The sequence below is a fragment of the Sodiomyces alkalinus genome (assembly GCF_003711515.1).
Source record: "Sodiomyces alkalinus F11 unplaced genomic scaffold SODALscaffold_4, whole genome shotgun sequence".
Classification (NCBI taxonomy): Eukaryota; Fungi; Ascomycota; class Sordariomycetes; order Glomerellales; family Plectosphaerellaceae; genus Sodiomyces; species Sodiomyces alkalinus.
In genome coordinates this window covers 2,945,874-2,966,166 of record NW_021167082.1, presented here as the reverse complement: position 1 = coordinate 2,966,166, position 20,293 = coordinate 2,945,874, and positions in this window count along the sequence as shown.

Sequence of the window (20,293 nt, the reverse complement as noted above, 5' to 3'; positions counted from 1 at the left end):
CTACCTAAGCGTAGGTCTTAGGTCCTACTGCCCCGAGTAATTCCGTTAGTATACCCTTAATCGCTTATTAAATCGTATTAGTAAGCCCTTTAGTCGTAAGGGGGGGTATATCGTTACCAGGTTATTAGCGTAGCGGCTTTCCTATAATAGTCTTATAGTGTTACGTTTAAAGGATTTTCTATATTAGCTTTAGCGCTTTATCGGCGTTTACCCTCTTAGCTAGTAGTCAGGAAAATTAGGTTCGTAGTTTATATAGTACGCCTTCGGTACGCCCGCTTAGTACCTAGGATCTTTAGGGCTCTCCCGGGGCTACGCGCCCCGGGTTAGTTTTAGTCGTTATATTCTAGGCGCTCTATAGTGGTATGCTAGTATCGCGTTCGGTTAGCCCTACGGGCCGCCCTATAGTATATAACTTACCGCGCCCTCTACGGCCTCGCTGCGATATCGGTCTCCGGTGCTTTTAAGGGCGTAGAGTCCGAATCCAATATCAGAATTAATTTTATCGATAATACGGCACCTTAGGGTCACTTTCGGCTTAATAATACTCCTTTTTCGGTTATTATATTTAGAGCGTGGTCCTTTATAGTAGATCTCGTTAGTATACTAGGCGTTATTAGGCTAGTAAACGGCACTATTAGCCTAATTAGGGGCGGTAAAGTAAACTAAAGTAGTAGTTATAGGCTAAGGGGCGTGCTTAAGGACAGTATAAGAGGCGTTTTTTATGTTAGACTTTATAGCGAGGAGGGCTTAGACCTTTTCCGTGCGTATCCTCTTAGATAGGGCGAGTACTTAGGTAGTAATACTCCTAACGCCTTTAGCTCTATTATAAATAAGGGAAATAATATACTTCTTAAGAAGGTCGGCGAGTTTGTCTATATCCGATTAAGAGGCTATAAACTCCTAGGCTATAGTAGGACGCCTTAAGATCGTGGGGTGGAAAGCGGTACTATTAAGCTAATTAGACTTAGCTATACCTAGTATAGCGTCCTTATCTATAGGCTTACCCTCCGCTTTCTAGATATCCGTAGACTACTCGCGTAGTAGCTCCGAAAGTAGTCTATAGCTCTTAACTTTCTTCCTTAGATTAATACCTCGAATCTTAAGCGTATTAGCGATAAATATATAGATATCCCTATATAGAATAGTAAGGACGATACCGTAAAGCTTAGAGTCCTTAATAAAAGTGCCTTAAACCCGCTCGGTCTTAGCCTTCTAGATAGTGATTTACTATAGTAAGTCCTTAACCTAATACACGCTATTAATCTTATACGTCTTAGATTTTACCCGAAGCTAATAAACCTTATAAGAGAAGTTAAGTTAGTAGTCAGGATCTAGATAAGAGTACTTTTTAATAAGCTTCTTAATTAGATTAGACTAACCACCTTTAGCGGCTTAAACCTCTTTAACTAGGCGTTTATTAAATGGGTAGTCGCAAAGAGTGAAAACGTAGGATTAAGCAAGGAACCAGATATAACCACGATAGGATCCTAATAGGGTTAGAACGTGGGTATAGCTAAAGAGTCAGATTAATCGCTGGCCTCTCTCTTTAAAGGGGAGGCTCCTTCGCTCCTTAAGAGTACGTTCCGCTACTCCTCGAGGACTACTTTATTTACTTCCTTAAGGGCTGCTTTATTTGCTTCGAGGGACTATTCTGTTTACTATATAATAACTTACTTTATTTATGCCTTACGGGGTTTTAGACGGGCATACCTGGACCCCTATAGGTTTATATTAGGGACCTATTATAACTACTGCTATAGGCACCTGATATAGCGACCTCCCCCGGATACTCCTATCCTTAGGAGCGCCTAATCCGTGCCGGCCTCTCGGCTCCTCCGAAACCTAGTCTCCGAGTCCGTCCCCTAAATCCCCCTAATACCCCGAACCAGAGTCTTCCACGATAGGACCCTAATAGGTCCCCGCCCAGTTCCTACACGGAGCCTTCTTAGCCGTGGCTTTAACCCGGGTATACACTCTCTCCCTTTAATCTATTAACTGAGCTATTAATAAAGGCCACTCTACTCTTAGCCCGAGACTAATAACCTAATATCCTAACCGAGATCCTAATAGGTTTTAGGCTAGTTCCTTCCCGGGTCTCCTAATCTATCCCGTTATCCTCCGGGTTTATCCCTGTTAATCCGTCTATAAAGACTCCTAAAGCTAGTGTTATATAGGGCCTATTATTACTCTTTCCGTGGATTTCGTAATTTCCTTCTTTATACTAAAAATAGGTACTATATGGCTGTTTTTAGGGATATCTCGTAGCCTACCGGTATTCCCTCTTCCTATTCTTCTTTTCCTCCTCTATACTTAATTTTCGATTATACTACGCCGGTAAGTCCTTACCTAATCCACGATATTATATACTAACGCCTTATAGTCTTAATTAATTAAATAACTAACTTCTATTCTATAAGTGCTCCTACACATTTGGAGTCTATAATACTAGCTAACTATATCTAGTATAGTCACTATGCCTTCCTAGAGAGATAATAACGATAATAATAAGCGCGTAGCCACTCCTACGAGTATAACACGGGCCTTTAAAAGGCTTAAGACCACGGTTACGGTATCGACCTCGTAGTCCGCTAGGCAGTTAGCCCCGTAGCTAGCTACGCTAGAGCCTCCTACTCCTACTACGGCTACGTTATCATCGACTACTACGCTATCGGTTACTCCACGTCAAAAGGTAGTGGATATCGGTATAGGCGGGGATCTAATGGCCCCCTATATACATTATATAGGTAAGTTAGTGGCGATTAACTTTAAGGAGAAAACGTATACTATTAAAGCCGTGACGTGCCGCTATACCGATAATAGTCGGTGGACGAATAAATACTATTATTACTCTAAGCATAATAGCTCTAAATACCGCGTAGTAAGTTATATATCTTGGTTATTATCCCTATATATATTTATTTCCCTTTATATCCTTTCGTTAACCCTATATAGTACCCTTACTAATCCTTTATAGTACTAGGCTATAGTAGTTTAATACTAGGTTATCCTTAGAGAGGCTCTGAGTTAAGTGACGCTAGAATTTAACCGGTCGTCTACCGAGGAAGCTATAGCTACTCGGCGTTAAGCTAAGGAAATTACCGACGCCCGCTAGAAAATAGCGGAAGATATCCACGAGAGGCTTAATAGTATAGAGTCGCTCTTTAAGTAATTTATCAGGTTATAGTAGTAGCGTTTTACCGTTAAGTAGTAGCGGCTCGATATCGAGTAGTAGCGCCTAGTATTATATTAGCGCGACCTCACGGCCTAGGAATATACGGCTACTACCTTCGAGTAGATAGCTACCCTTAACCTAGCCTAGGCTTAGGCCTAGGAAGACCTGCCTACACCCTTAGGGTCTGCCTTAGCCCCCGCGGGGGTTAGCTTTATAGGTGATAATATATTTAGTGATAGTAGTGGCTCTACGTAACCTTAAGGCTCGCTATTAGGGGTCACGATACCGTAAGGTCTATAGGGTCCGTCGGACCTTTACGAAGTGCCCGATAATAACGATATAGTGCCGTCCTTATTAGTGAAGAAGGGGAAGAAGGCTTTAACGCCCTTAACTCCTTTATCAGGGAAGAAGAAGAAGAAGCAGAAGGCGAAGATACCTCTGTCTTTTCGGCCTTCGATACTATCCGCGGGTAATAGGTAAGAGGGGGGAACGGCGGCTACTACTATGGGGCAGAGCTAGGGATATATAAAAAAGAATGGTAGTAAGGTGGCTAGGGGGGAGCCCACCCCTTTAGACGATAAGTTAGTAGGGTTTAAGGACGTCCTTTCGGGGGCGTGATAATAGTATATATAGAGGAACGGTTATTTTTTTCAGGTTTTTTACTAGCCTTCGGGTTGGGGTTTTCCATTTTTTTAACCAGCTTTAGGGTATTTCTATCGTAACCCTAACGATTCTAACTATACTTCTATTATAATATAATCGTGTCTTTGATATAACGATTAATTAAGGGAATAGTGGAGGAAAATAGAGTTTAAGGGCGATAAGCTATTATACTAAAGGAAGAGGAACGGGGATTAGCGCGTCGTGTCCGGAAAAAGGAATAAAGGTCAGGAACAGAACGCTTAAAAGGAAGGGTAAAGGTCGAGAGTAGAACGCGTAAAAAAGAAGAAGAAAATAGTGAACTAGGCGATAATACCCCTATAATTCCTGTCTAGGTTCAGGGGGTGTTCCTGCCTAAGAACCTATCTCCACGGCCTATTAAGGGTTTTAGTTAATATAGTCGATACGTAGGCCCTTATCTTTATTAGGTCCCCTACGGGGATAGTATATAAACCTATTCGGTTCCTAGTAAGTCTTATTATTTATAAGGAGGAGGAAGGATAGAGTAACGTCCTTATATCGTATCTATAAGGTCTTCTATAGGGATAGCATATAAACCCGTCTAGTTCCCTAATAGTCTCGCCTTAAATTAGGTATTAACGAGTTTATCAAGGATATTCCGCTTCGGCTCCTAGGTATTGTCTTCAGCGCTATAGCCGGCCTATTTAATTAGGTACTAGCGCTATTTACCCTACTAGCGATAGTCGAGGATAGCTTTTACCTTATACTTATCCGAGTCCGGTTCGATATCGACCACGGGTGGTTCCGGTTATAACCTATCGCGGGACCTCTATAGTTCTAGCAGGGATACGGGGAAAATATTATAGATCCTTATCCCTTTTAGTAATACTAACTAGTAAGCCAGGCTATACGTGCCGACGATCTTAGTCACCTTATACGGCCCGATAAACTTATCGCTAATCTTTTTAGAGGGCCTTTTCTATCGGATATTCTTCGTGGATAGTAAGACGTACTCGTCTACCTTAAACCTCCGCTAGGCACGGCCGTTATTATATTACCGTTCGTAGGAGGCCTACGCCCTCCTAATAAGGTCCGAGATAAATCGGCGCTAGGCTATAAGGTACTCCGTATAGCGCTCTGCTTTAGCGGCGCGGACCTCGCCTGCCCTCGGGAGCTATACTTTATCGAGTCCCCTTAGGTTATAGCCTATTAGCGTATTGGATAGGGTATAGCGTATCGTAGAATACCACGCTATATTATAGGTGAATTCTGCCAACGGTAGCCGGTTAACCCAGTTATCCTATTCTTACGAGTCGAAGACGCGAAGACAGTGCTCGAGGTTCTAGTTCTACCGCTCCGTCTATCCGTTAGTTTACGGGTGCCACGCTATAGATAGGCGCCTAACTATACCTAAATATCGATATAAGGTTACCTAAAAACGGCTTATAAATAACGAGCCTCGGTCTAATATAATACCGTTAGGTAGGCTAAAGATGCGGAAAACCGAGTGCTATAGAGATTTAGTAAGTCCTTCTGCTATTAGGCCACTACTCGAGGGGATATAAATCTAGTACTTTGTCAGGCGGTATACCACTATAAGGATAGTATCCTACTTTCTATCTATAATCGCGCTATAAACCGGCGGTAGGCCTATAATAAAGTTAATAGATATGTCTATAAAGGGGTGCTAAGGTACTAGAAGACTCGCCAGCTCGCTATATAGCTTATAGTGCCGCGGCTTAGTACGTTAATATACGCTATAGGTAAGTATAAATTAACGTATATCCTTAAGTAAATAATCCTAGAAGTAGAAGTCCGAAATCCGCTTAATAGTCCTTATAACCCTATAGTGCCCCACGCTAGGTCCGTTATAGAAATACTATAGGACCTTTCAACGGAGGCTAGAGTAATTTAGTATAAAAACACGATTCTTAAAACGAAGGATACCACTACTCCTAGACTAGTCTCCGTATATAGTATCGTCACCGTAGGCTTCACGCTATCTAGTATAAAAAGGGTTATCCGCTTACCCTCTACCACCTCTTCTAGTAAGGTAAGGGAATTAAGAGCGGGAACATTAGGGTTAGACTTAGGGATAGTACGGGAACCACGCTAGTTCCCGATAAGGCCTAAAATAAGACGCCTCGATAAGGGCTCTAAAGAAAGATTATCCGCTTATGTCTTAACTACCTTTTCCGGTAACATAGGAGGGGCGGGAATAGCACGGGTACTATACTAAGTCCTATATAGGCCTAAGGCAGAACGCTTCGAAATAGACTCTATAAAAGAAGAAAGGTTATCCGCTTACGTCTTAACTATCTTCGGTAAGATAGGAGGAGCGGGAAAATTATAACCGGGGCTATTACGGGAACTACCCTAGTCCCCGATATAGCCTATAATAAAACGCTTCGAAAAAGACTCTACCGCCTTAGCCCGGTTAGTAACCAGGGCACGCTTATAGGGCGCGTACTAAGGCTTTCTTAATAGCCTATCTGCGGGGTTTAATATCCCCGGGCGGTGCTGCATCTTAAAATCAAACGGGGCGAGCTCTTTAAGCCACTATACGTGCTACGCCTTAAGCTTCGGCTTATCTAGTAGATGGGGATAGTTTAGGTGGTCTATTAGGACTACTATAAGGCTCTGACTATAGGCTATATAGTGGCGTCACGTCCGAAAAGACTTAATAATAGCTATAAGCCTAGAATCGGGTATACTATAATTAAGCTCGGCGCTATATAGCTTACGGGATATAAACGCTATAGGGCGCTATAAGCTATCCTCGAGTTAACTAATAACGGCGCTAATAGTAAAGGTAGACGCGTCGGGTTCGATATATATAGGTAGGGCGGGGTTAAAATACCGTAAAACAGGCGCTTTCAAGAATAGTAGCTTTATTTCTTCGAACGCCGACTAGGCCTACTAGGAAAGTATAAGGACCCCGGCGTGGCTTCTAGTAGGGCCTCTAGTATAGCCTCTGGTATAGCCTTCTTTTAAGTGGTCTATAAAAGGGGCGGCTACCTTAGAGTAGTTCCGAATAAAATATCTATAAACCCCATAAAACCTAGGAAAACCTAGGAAAACCTATATCTTCTTAACACTATTAGAGAGCTCCTAGTCGCGGGTTACCTTAACGCGAGCCGGATCTATCCGTACCCTGTCCGGGCTGCAGATAAACCCCAGGAATTTAACATCGCGGGTCTTAAACTTATACTTATCGGGGTTAGTATACAGGGACTACTGCCTAAGCCTTATAAGGACCTCGCGGACGGGTACGCGGTGGGTAACTAAGTCCTTACTATAAATAAGGATATTATCGAGGTAGACTATATAGATAGTGTCTATAAAACCCGTTAACGCCTAATTAATATAGCATTAAAAGCTCGCGGGGGCGTTTATAAGGCCGAATAGCATTATAAGATACTCGTAGTGGCCGTATTCCGTCCGGAATGCCGTTTTCCACTTATTACTAGCTCGTATACGAAGCCGATAGTATACGTCCTTAAGATCCAGCTTAGTATAGTACTACGCTAACGATAGCCGGTCTAAAATCTTATATATAAGAGGCAGGGGGGTATAGTCCTTAATAGTCACCTTATTTAACCCTTTATAGTTAATATAAAGACGCAGCTTACCACCCTTCTTAGGAATAAATAGAATAGGGGCGCTGGCCAGACTAGTAGATAGTCTAATCTATCCTGTCGTAATAGTATCCTATAAATACTAACGCAGCACTTGTAATTCCTACGCGGTAAGGGGATAGATAGGACTATACGGCGGCTTCTTCACCTCCTCGATCTTAATTACGTAGTCCTACTACTAATACGTTAGTAGCCTCCCGGCGTTTTCGACGTTAAAGACGTTAGCGGAATCTTAATACTATTTCGGCAGCACGGGGGCTATAGGGTTTCCGTCTACGTCTACTCCTAAGAATTTATCTCTATATGCTACTAAAGGGTTTTCTAGGCTGTTAAGGCTAACGTGGCCGACGTGTAGACCCCGTATAGAACCTATATAGGTTAGAGTAAGGATAGACTTAGCTTATCTAACTACCCTATATAGTTCTTTTAGAGACGTAACCACGCCTAGCTCCGTATAGGATAAGGGGTACGTCTATATACTATATTACTAATTAACGTCAAGGTTAACGGCTATAAGCCACGGCCTCTCTAAGATAATCTTTACGCCCTAAGGATTAAGGTCTATAATATAGAATTCGACGCGCTATACTCTCTTCCGATCCTAATAGTCGGTTATAACGATAATTCTATAGGTAGACCTAAGAGTGGTAGCCTTTATATATTCTTCCGTAATCCAGGACACCGGGACCGGGGACCCCTTAGGAACCTAATTAGGTCCTAGGAGGGACCAATCTAAAACGTTAATGTCGGCGCCTCCGTTAAGGAGAGCCGACGTCTACACCTATTCCCTACCTCGGCGAAGGGAAACACGTGCCTTTACCGGTATAGTAGTAGTAAAGGGGGTTACTCGAGGTGGGTGTTATCCCTAGGGCACCTTACCCGTGACACGGCCGACCGTAGGACGGGATATAGATACTGGTTAGGTATGCGGGTTACTATTACTCGAGCGTTTCTAGGTATAAGGGTTAGGGTATATAGTAGTATAGTGCCCCTTTTAGTTATAGTTATAGCAGGTAATAAAATTAAGGTGTGACGACGGTCTAGGGCGTATAGGGTAGCTAGGAGTAAAGGCTAGTGCAGGTATAGGGGCAGATATAGGGATAGGTGTAGGAGTATAAGCAGGGGCAGGGATATATAAGCGGAAACGACGTTGCTCGTTACGGGTAGTAGACTAGAAATCTAACCGAGCGACGGCCAGGCCGCCGTTAACGGTTAAGGCTTCTGCCCTACGATAGGCCAGGGCCAGGTCTTAGTACTCCTTAGGAACCCCTATAAACACTATATAGTCCCGAATAGATAAAAGGACCCTTATTAGTACTATCTAAATTCTTTACTAGTCTAGGAGCTTACCCGGTAATTCTAATTCTAGGGCTTCCTACTATTATATAAATTTAGCGTAAGACTCTCCCTCTCTCTAGGAGGAGATAGACTCACTCTAGATCTATACCGCCACCTCTTATAGGCGGGTATTATTATCATTAACCTAATAGAATAGCCAGGCCTATAAGGCTACCTAGCTAACCCTATTAGAGTCCCCGTCGTATTTATATCATAGTTCAGTCTGCTAGTATTCCTTAAGGTGGTAGAGGAGGCACGATATAACGAAGTAGTTCTTCGCGGTGTCCGTGGGAAAGAATTAAGAGTCTAGGTCGAACCGCTAATTAGTTTCCTAGATAAACGTGCGATACTTAGCCTAGGATATACTATCCTATTCTAGAAGGGGAAAATTAAACTTAGCCTATATAGCGGATCGGTGTATAGATAACGTCGTGGATATATCGTAGGTATACTAGGATCCCGATAGTGTTATGATAATACGACGTCGAGGTTTAGCTATACGATGGTTGGTAATATCGGCCGGGCTAGGATTAATAGTGGGATTAGTAATAGCGGCAGCGGCGGCAGTAGTGGCGGCGGCAGTATCCGCCTCTAGCTTAGTAAGGTACGTAAGCTTACGCGTACAGTGGTTTTATGCCTCTATCTATTTAACGCGTTTGTCTAGTTATTCCTCCGTTAGCGTGGCTAGGTTAACGTTCGTATACGGGGGCAGGCTAGGATTATACGCGGGCCCTATTATAGTCCTAGTCTTAGGAGGAACGGGGGCGGCGATAGGGGTAAAGGCAGCGGTAGAGGTAATACCAGGGATAGGAATAGAAGTAGTAGCAGACGTAGGGATAGGTGCCCGTGCGGTGGTAGATACGGGAGCCGTGTTAGTTCCTGGCGTATTCCTGTTATATCCCTCGTTAGCGGGGTTATAGGCGTCTTCTATAAAGGCGGTCTCGCTATCGCGGAGCTACCGCTTAAACTAATTAGTAGCCTCGTTAAAATCGAAGGTAGGATCGTTTATTTCGTGATAGTTAGATATCTTAGTAATTCTCCTTAACGGTCTTCGCGCCCTTAAAGGGTAAAGCGATTGAAATATTAAATAGGTAGTCGTAAAGAGTGAAAAGGTAGAGTTAAGTAAGGAACCAGGTATAACCACAATAGGATTATAATAGGGTTAGAACGTGGGTATAGCTAAAGAGTCAGATTAATCGCTGGCCTCTCTCTTTAAAGGGGAGGCTCCTCCGCTCCTTAAGACTACGTTCCGCTGCTCCTTAAGGACTGCTTTATTTGCTTCCTCGAGGGCTGCTTTATTTGCTTCGAGGGACTATTCTGTTTACTATATAATGACTTACTTTGTTTATGCCTCGAGGGGTTTCAGACTGGCACACCTGGACCCCTTTGAGTGTATACTGGGGACCTATTGTGACCACTGCTACAGGCACCTGATAGCGTTTAATAGCGGGACGAATAGCCGTATCCGTGTATAAGTTAATATAGGTAATCTTATCGGCTTTACTAAGGCGGTTAAGCTTAGTGTAGTTATCATATTACTACAGGAATATAAAGAGGGACTTATTACTCAAGCGGAGAGGTTTAATAGCGAGGGGATTTAGGGGTACTCTTAATATAGTAGTGCTAAGGAGTAGGGCTTTAATAACCTCGGTGATAGTAGTCACTCTATCACGGCTTATTAGGGCTTATAGTAGCTTAATTAGGTCTTTAGCGGTAGTAGGGGGCTACTAATGCTCGGTGGCGGCGGTAGTGGGAGTATTTGAAGCGGACTAGGTAGTAAAGGCAGTAGTCGATCCAGGGGCAGTAACTAGGGCAGTGTTAGGAGCAGATCCAGGGGTAGTTATCGAAATAGTAGTTAGAGCCGTGGTAGACGTAGTAATCGGCCTAGGAGCGGGCGGAGGTAAGGCCGTAGCCCCGATATCGTGGTTCCCCTAATTAGGGGTAGTAGAAGTAGCGGGCGTAAGAATAAGGGGAATAGCCGGTAAGGGAGCCTTATCGTCGGAGTCGCTAATAACGATAATAGGGGTAGGCTTACGATACTAAGTCTAAGTATCTATAGTATTTTAGTTATAAGTACGAGGGGGTAGGTAAATAATAATAATAGGGTTAGGGCCTTTAGGGAAAGGTTCTTCGAACTAATTATCTAGCGAGAAGATCCTATAGGTGTTCTAGATATTAGCTAGGTTATTATATATAGTATCTTATCTCGATAAGAGGAATAAAGTCTTTAATAAAAGGGCGGTCCTAGGTTTTACTCCGTAATATTTATCTTCGGGGTTAAGGTTTTCTAACTCATCTTAAAGGAAAAGGTCCCCTACGATTAGGAGATTACCTATTAGTAAAAGGACTATACCCACGGATATTAATATTCATCATATTATATGGTAAAGTTTACGAAGAAGTATTATAACTTACTTATAGGGTCCGTAAAGGTCTTATCTATTTAACTATCGGGTCCTTCTATAAGCTATCGTTATTTCGCTTTCACGCTCGGTATTAGTATTTTCTTTAGACTATTAGGGGTTAGTTACCCTAATCCGGGTAAGCTATACTCGGCAGTCTTATCTTTTCTTCGTTATTGTGTAAGAGTCTATTTTAATTAGTAGTAAGGGTTATAAGCCCCTTCTTAAGTCTATTCTATATCCGGAATCTAACTCTATCATAATCTAATCGGTTTCTTCTATTCCTATAATTACTACCTCCGCGGCGGCGGGTCTTATAATCAAAAGTGCTAGAAATGCTTCCTATCTTATCTATATAGTCGTTTCTTTTTCTAAATCTATTAGGGTAAATCTCTCCTTAGTCTTAAAGCGTTAAATCCTTCCACGGTCGTTATCTTTATATCTTTTAGGGGTTATTAAGTAATAGTCCGATTAGGAGGGCCGGAACCTCCCTTAAGCGCCTCTATTACTCTAATTAGAGTTAGAATACTTTAGGGATACTGAATAAATCCGCCTCCGAGTACTATATTATGACGGGATAAAGACGTAGTAGTACTAGATCGTTAAGATAAAGATTAGATAAAGAAGTTAGGCTAGTAAAACCACGATATATAACTAAAATATACCTAATACCATTATAACCTTTAGCGAAGAAGCAGATCGGTAGTTACTATTCTCATTAGGGTAACGTAAGTTAAACTGGAAAGATACCTTAAACGTAGAATAAGTAATTATAAAAGAGGATAATAATTAAATAATAATCACTCGATAGGGATATCCTGCGCCCGTCCTTAATATATATATAGGAGGTGGATCTAGCTACCTTAAAAGGGGAGTCATATGACCGTCTGCCGAAACCCCTCTAACGCCGTATCTGCGCGGTTATATTATAAGTTTACCCGGTCCATTATTTTTATAAAAGGCCGATATAACCTATTATACTTTAGGCCCTAGGTAATTATAGATCGTGTACTAAGCTTATATATTATTATAGAATAAGTCGTTATAGATTATAAGCTTCTACTATATAGTATAGGCCTATATGCTATAATATACTCGCTTCCCTAAAAACTTCGCCGGGCTATTAATAGTCTTACAGGGGGCCGCCGATAAGGTCGGGGCGATTATTATTATCGTCGGCTATAATACTAGTAATAAAACCGGTAATAGGGTAGACTCTACTAATATAAAGATTATCAGGGTCTATATGGGAGCCGGAATATTTAAGTTAGGCGGTATCAGGTTTTATAAACTACGCGATCTTAGGCGCCGGGCTACGAGCTATTCGATTAATAGGCGTTATCGCGTATTAGCTTCTTCTCTCGCGTGTTATTAGACTATACACTAGTATATTTCCGAGTAATATTCTTATATTGGGGCGAGTCTTATACTACTATCGGTATATTATTTATAAAGAAGGCCTAGCCTTATATTTAGGGCTTAGTTATTGTCTTCGAACTATTAGTTTATCTACTCCGCGACCTATTTAATTCTAATAGGTTACTAGGCAGTTATATTAGGATTCTAATCTATTGCTAGCGTATTGTATAGGTGTCGCTAAGCTCTAGATATATATACGACTAGTTATTAGTTATAGCACTAAGTAAGGTCGTAATACTAGATTATCTAAAACTAAGAAAGGAAAAAGAGAAAAGGAGAAAAGTCTATAGCGCTAGGCTGGCTATAAGGTAGCGATAGCTTGGCTATATAGGTACGCTGACTAAGCGCGAAGTTAGGAAGATCCAGATTATAGCAGGATCCTGTATATCAGGGTCAACCCGTAATAAGCATAGCAAAAACGTCTTTTAATATATAAAGGATAGATCCTTAGCCTTCTTTCTATAGGTAGCAATCCTATATAAAACTTATACACACGTTTATAACGAATATAATAGACTTATATAGGCCGCCTAATCTATATAGGGACTTACGATTATCTATATATGTTATACTCGGCAGTGCGCGGCCCCTTAATCCTTACCCCCTAGATACTATTAACTATTCTTATAAGGGTATCTATACCGTAGTAGCTAAGGCGTTCGTGCTACCTTTACACTATAGGCTTTTACGGTTACCGCGGTTATCGTGATCTTGAATACGGGTTATCGTGTAGGTGCTACTTCGAAACCGTAAACACGGTATTAGTGGCTATAGCTTCCGGACGTTTAAATATATACTAGGCGTGGATATCTAGTAGCTTATGGATAGGCCGATTATTGGCAGAGGTAGTAGTCGTATTATGTATAGTATGCCAGGTATAGCCTTCTAAGGGTAGCTAGCGTTCCGGGACGATATTAGTAACGAGCTCCTTATAGTATACGATATCGCGGAAGCGTAATAACCTCTTCGTACCGGATAGAGATAATATACGTAGCTTAACGTCTTTGTACCCGAGGATAAGAGCCTTATATATAACCACTTACAGGGATACAACGCTCTTAGACGTTCAAATAGTTATAAAATAACCTCGATTATTAATGACGTGGATTAGCAATCCTAAGTCTAGGATCGCGTAGTTTAGTAGTCCTTTAGCTTAGTTAATAGAGCGGGATACTCCGTATTATTATAATCTTAATCCTGTTATCGTATAAGGGCACGCCACGTCTTTTATAAAATAGAATCCTAGCTGCCCCCTCACGGAGGCGTTAAAGTCCGATACAGGTACTTCTTCTATTATTATTGCGGCTAGGATATTTCTAGTAGGTGTTATATTATGGAGTTAATCTTATTAAGGCTCCACTTTTATCTTAGTCGTGGTAACAGGCCCTAAGGCTTCTCGCCTTTTCTATATCATGGTGTCCACGCGGCTCTTAAAGCTATACTTACGTATCTTCTTCTTCATAACCTTCGTAATATCTCCAAGACCACGCTAATTATAAGGGTGTTTATCTGGCCTTATATACTAATAGACGGGAGTAGTATAGCGGTTTTTATACATATTGTAAGGCGCCCTAGTTGTAGGACGGATAGCCTTTCTGGACGTATCGCTATAAAAGCGCTTCTTATTAGCGTTCTTATTATTAGTAGCAGTACCCTCGATATCGGGGAGGTTCCCGAGGGTATTAAATATACCTCTCCTTACCTTAGGCTTTATAGTAGTCTAAAGGACTTTTATATTATGAAGAACGGCCCTTAAAGCCTTTACGAAGTCGTTAATTATTAGTTTGTTTTCCTTAATCTTATCATAGTCATTTACTGGGTAGGTACTGCCCTATTCCTAGATAATAGGTCGAAATGCTTTTAACGCGTCTGCTACCTAATAGTCTACGCTTTATAGCTCTAAAACACCTATATATTTCTAGTGTATTATCGCTATTTTCCAGCTCATAACCCACGCGTCTATACCCTCAGGTATAGCCTTTATAGACGAGGTGTATCCTAGATATAGAATTAGGGCTTCCTTACGGAGGTGTATGTGGGTTAGTCCTACTTATATATAGAGGAGGGTAATCTAGGTCCGCGGGTTAATTACGTTATTATCCTATAACTACGCGAGGAGATTACGTATTATAGTATAGATAATCGCTGTGATATATAAGCGTACCTCGTTAAGCTGTTTTTACTACGCTTTGTAGTCGTCCTTTTCCTCGCGGTATACGCGGCGATCTTAGAAGTAATACGTATTCCCTTTTCGGAGAGGTCGCCGATAGATATAAGGGTGATCTTAATCGATAGTTCCTTTATTACGGCCGTAGTCTTCTTATAAGTAGTCGTCATCTTTTTTAGCCTAGCGGCCATAGTAATAGTAGTAGGAGCGGTAGTAGTAGTAGTAGTAGCTATAGTGGCCTTAGCCGTTATAATAGGATCTTAGTCCGAGGGATTCGTAGCGTTATCTCCCTGTATTCTAATAGTAGAAGATAAAATAGCCGTAGCCTCCTCCGCCGTAGCCTAAAGGTCAACGATAAGGGCTTTGTATTTAGGAATATCGGGTAGTGTAAACTTAAGTAATAGATAGGCGTCGGTATCCTTATCGCTTAGCTTTAGATTAAGATAGATATCCGAGTAGGAGGCAGATTTACTGCGTACTACGCGCTTCTATAATACCTAGTCCCTCTAGTTAACAAGGGCAGTGGTCTTGTATTCGGCGTTAGATATATTAAAAGATATATTTGCTTATTTGTCAGTTAATTAATTAATCCGTAGTTAGGTTATTTAAGAGTCCTTTAAATATAATTACTTTTATAGTAGAAGTATAAAGTAGGGTAGCCTATTAATATCTATCGTTTAGGCGTTATAAACCGGCCTTATAACTATTATATATTAAATAGCACTTATATAGTACACGTAATAGAGCAGAAATATTATATATATTTATTATATTAAGTTATATTTGTAAGAGTCTCTTATCCCTTAATTTAGATGGTGGAGACTCTGTTATAGGTACTATGGTATTTAGATCCCATCCGGTCTTTTCCGGTATCCGCCCTTGTTATTGTCGCACGTCAAATAGGCACTTGAATAATTAACTTAGTAGAGCAGAAATCTCGTGTGTGTGTATTATTAAGTTATATCTGGGAGAGTCTCTTATGCCCTTAATTTAGGTGGTGAAGACTCTATTATGGGTACTAAGTTATTTAGATCCTATGCGGTCTTTTCCGGTATCTGCCCCTATTATATCCGAAGCCCTTAGTTATAGCGTGGATCCCCCCTAGATCCCCTATAGACCACGTTATGGTCCGTGTGCCTATACGACACACCCCCTTAGTTAAGGTGGGTCTTCTCAGGTTAACTGACTAATCAGAAGCTTCGGTTTAAGCCAAACGCTCTTAACTTTTCTATCGTAAAATTAAGAGTCAAGGGAAAACGCCCTATTTAACCGTTTAATGTAATTCTATCTTAATTAGTTCCTCGATCCTGATTAGCCGGATCTTCTTAATCGGATCTACATCTGTCGGATCTGCTACGCCCTCGAGGGCCTTCGTCGTTACTACGGCCGTGGCTTTAGCGCGTTTAATCTCTTTATATAGTCGTTTAGACCACTCGATACGATCCTTTTAATCCGTTAAATTAAGCTATTACTATAGTCTTCTAATTCCTGCCTCTAGTAGTGCCTTCGTTAAACCGTCCGCGATTATCTCCTTCGTGTTAATGTACGTGACCTTAAAGAGGCCCTGCTATACTAACTAACGTGCCCACTAATTATAAATATCGACGTGCCGTAGCCTTATTCGTAGGCGTTATACCTTCTTATTAACGAGGTCAATAGTCTATTAATTATCATAATATAGCTATAGCTATTATTAGTCTAGCCGAAGCTCTAAATCCCTTAATATCCGGCTAACGAATAGCGTCTCCTTAGCTGCCTTAGTAAAAGCGAGTAGTTCCGACTCTATTAACGATATCGTGACCGTCGGTTATTTACCCGCCTTCTAGTTAACGGTGTCGCCGAAAAGCTTTATCGTATATCCTTACGAGCTCTTACGGTCTGGATTATCCCTAAAGGACGCGTCGCTTACTATCAGGAAAAGTCTATCCCCACCGAATTCTAAGCAGTGGTGTCTTATATAGTATAGGAATAATAGCACTTATTAAGCCCTCTTAAGGTGGTTAGAGGAGGGGTTAACGTTATATTAGGAAGGCTTTAAGTAGGCGAATACGATATCGGGTCTTATTATTATAGCGGCGCATAGAATAGAACCGATTATTCCCTAATACTAATAGACCTCGGGAATCGACGCGCGGGTGCCGTCTCGGGGTATTACCGGCTCCGTAGATAATAGGACTTTTAGTGGTTTTCGGCAGAGTATATCTACGTAGTATTTAACTGCGATCTTCTCCACGTAGGAGGATTATAATAGCTATAACCTACGGGTGGCTCTATCCCTTAGGACCTTAATTCCTTCGAACTAACGGATTTCTTCGCCTCCTAATAACCTATAGCTTCGCTTAAGGGCAGCCTTAAGGTCGTCGGCGTCCGTCTTACGGTCTTTATAGTATATAAGTCTAATATCGTCAACGTAGAAGAATAGGATTAAACCGTCGCGGATTATAATATAGGGGTTATTAGGGATAGCTATAAAGCCTATCCTCTATAGCGTATCGCTAAATTCTTCTTACTATAGTAGTAGCGATACCCTTAAACCGAAGAGGGCTTTCCGTAGTAATAGGACCTTACCTAGTACTTTATAGCCTTACGGTATTTTTATAAACACCTCTTTCTTAAGGCTAGTATTAACGAACGCGTTAACGGTATCGAACTGCCTTATCTCTAGGTTAAATCGGGCGGCGACTGCTATTAGTATATAGAAGAACCGCGAGGTTAGCGTTATAGCGTAGTTATCTTTAGTCTTTCACCGTGTTTATTAATCCCCTTAGACTACGAGGCGTACCTTATACTTAAGGAGGGTGCCCTCCTTATTAAATTTATAGGTGTATACCTATCTATAGGCGAGGACTTACTACTTATCAGCCTAATTACTACCTACCTCCTACTAGTAGCCTATTTATCGGTGCCCCTTAAGGTATTCCCCCTCGGCCTATAACCACCGCTCCTGTAACGGGTAGAGGCATATATCGCGGTGGTATTTTAGCACAGGCGGGAGATCCTCCCGGGTTATATACGATAGCGGCTAAGAGGTATTAAAGGGAGTAGAATCTATAGCACTAACGTCGCCGTTATTAATAGCTTACTTTCTCGCGCGTATAGGGTTATAAGTCCTGCTAGCGTTAAAGAACGTCTTTTAGACGTTATTATTCTAGACCTTCTTAGTCGTGTATAGACTTACGATAGTTCTCGCGACAGATAGGCGCGCGGCCGACGGGTATACGGCTAATAGGCACCCCCTATAGGTATCCGCGGCTATCCGTTAGTAGTTATCGTGTTTTTTTACCTCAATTCCCCTAACCACCGCTAACGGTATAAGGAACGCGCGTGCGGAATCTTCCGGGGATATTAGAGGCGTGGGAAACGGTTTAAACCTTATAATAGTAAATCGTGAAGTGTCCGTAACAATAGCGGTAGCCTCTCCCGTAATAATAGCGGTAGCATTAGAGTTATTAGGCTGCAGATTTAGAACCTCGTCTATAGTAATAGTAGTAGCCTCTCTCGTAATAATAGCGATAGCCTTACCTTTATCCATAGTAATAGCGGTAGCGTCGCCTATACCCGTAATAATACTGGTAGTATAGTCTTCTCCTATAGTAATAGTAGTATCCGTAGTAATAGCGGTGCCCGTAATAATAACGGTATAGTCTATAGTAATAGTAGTAACCTCTCTTATAGTAATAGCGACGGCCTCGCCTTTATCTATAGTAATAGCGGTAGTATCGCTTTTACCCGTAATAATAGCGGTAGCGTTAGAGTCTTCCGACTTAAGATCTAATACGTCTACGGCTATACCCCTTAATAGTAGCCTATTCGCGGTCTTATCAGATTATGTGATACGGATAGATTATAGGCGTTCCCTGATTTCCTTAGCGGAAGCTATAGCTTATAGCGTTTTAATCCTACTGTTAAATATCTTATCTTCGTTAAAGACTACGTCTCTCATGGTGATAATATCCGTTAGGTATAGCAGCTAAATACGGAGGCTATTCGAGGATTAGTATCCGATGCAATAACCGATTTATACCTTTGGTTCTAGCCTTTATAGGCGGTTTTTTTTAGCTTAGGCATCGCGCGTTTTTATAAAGGCTCTATAGTCGTAAACTTATAAGTGCGTAAGGTTAGGTTAACGGCCGCGCAGGCCTTCGTATAGCGTTCGCTAGTCGTTAATATATCGTAGCGTCCTATTATACAGGTATATAGCAGTCTTAAAGATCTTAGGCTAGATAGATATAGGTTGATTAGCCCTAATCCTTATAGCCCTCGCCCTCCTTTTAACGATACCTTTAATCCATTCTATAACGCCGTTTTAATCCTATAAATATAATACCGACGGCTAGCCTTCCACCCCTTTAGTAGCGAGGAAAGTGACGACTTCTAGGTGCTAAAATATCTTAGAATCGGCCCGTAGAACGCGTGGCCTAATATCGAATTAGGTCTTAAGTAGGGCAAAAACGTCTTTTAATACATATAGGATAAAGCCTTAGTCTCTTTTCTATAGGTAGTAGTCCTACGTATACCTTATATACACGTCTATAACGAATATAATAGACTTATATAGGCCGCCTAGCGATTCCGACTCTTCTAAATCGTAAAAATTAATAGCTAAGGCCTCTCCGGGCTTTAATAGGCAAAGGGATAGTATCCGCCAGATCTATATAGGCATTTACGATTACCCACACACGTTATAGTCCGTTATATAAGGTCCCTTTATATTTACCCCCTAAGTAGCGTCGACGATCTTTATAAGAGTATTAGTACTATAATAGCCGAGGCGTTTATACTACTATTATACCGTGGTCTTCTACGGTTACCGCGGTTATCGTGATCTTCTATACGGGTTATCGCGGGGATACCTTACCGAGACCGCGAATATAGTAGCGGCCGTGGCTTCCGCGCGCTCGATTCTATACTGGCTATAGATATCTAGTAGCTTATAGCTAGGCCGGTTATCGGCGGAGCTAACGATAATATCGTTTACGGTATCCTAACGGTAGCCTTATAGGCGTAGCTAGCGTTCTGAGACGATATTAATAACGAATTCCTTATAGTATATAACGTTACGGAGGCGTAGTAGCCTTTTCGTGCCTGATAGAGATTATACACGCAGCTTAATATCTCCGTATCCGAGGATAGAAGCCTTATAAGTACCCACCTAAAAGAATAAAGATCAAGTATCTGTGGGTAGTCTAATAGCCGTAAAACGGCCTTGATTATTAAAGATATAGATTAACGATCCTAAGTCTAGGAACACGTAGTATAATAGCGCTCTGGCTTAGTTAATAGAAAAGGATACCCCTTATTCTAATTATAATCTTAATAGTATCGTTATACGATAACGACGTGCTACCCCCTAGGTTAAGGGGGCTTTTCGTCTCCCCGTCGTGGTAACGGATAAGTCTTTATAAACTATAGTAGGCATAGTATTATAGAGTTAATCTTCCTAGACTTCCTCTATCTTATTAGCGGTGATAGCCCTTAAGGCTTCCCGCCTCTTCTATATCGCGGTATCCACGCGGCTTTTAAAACTATAATTACG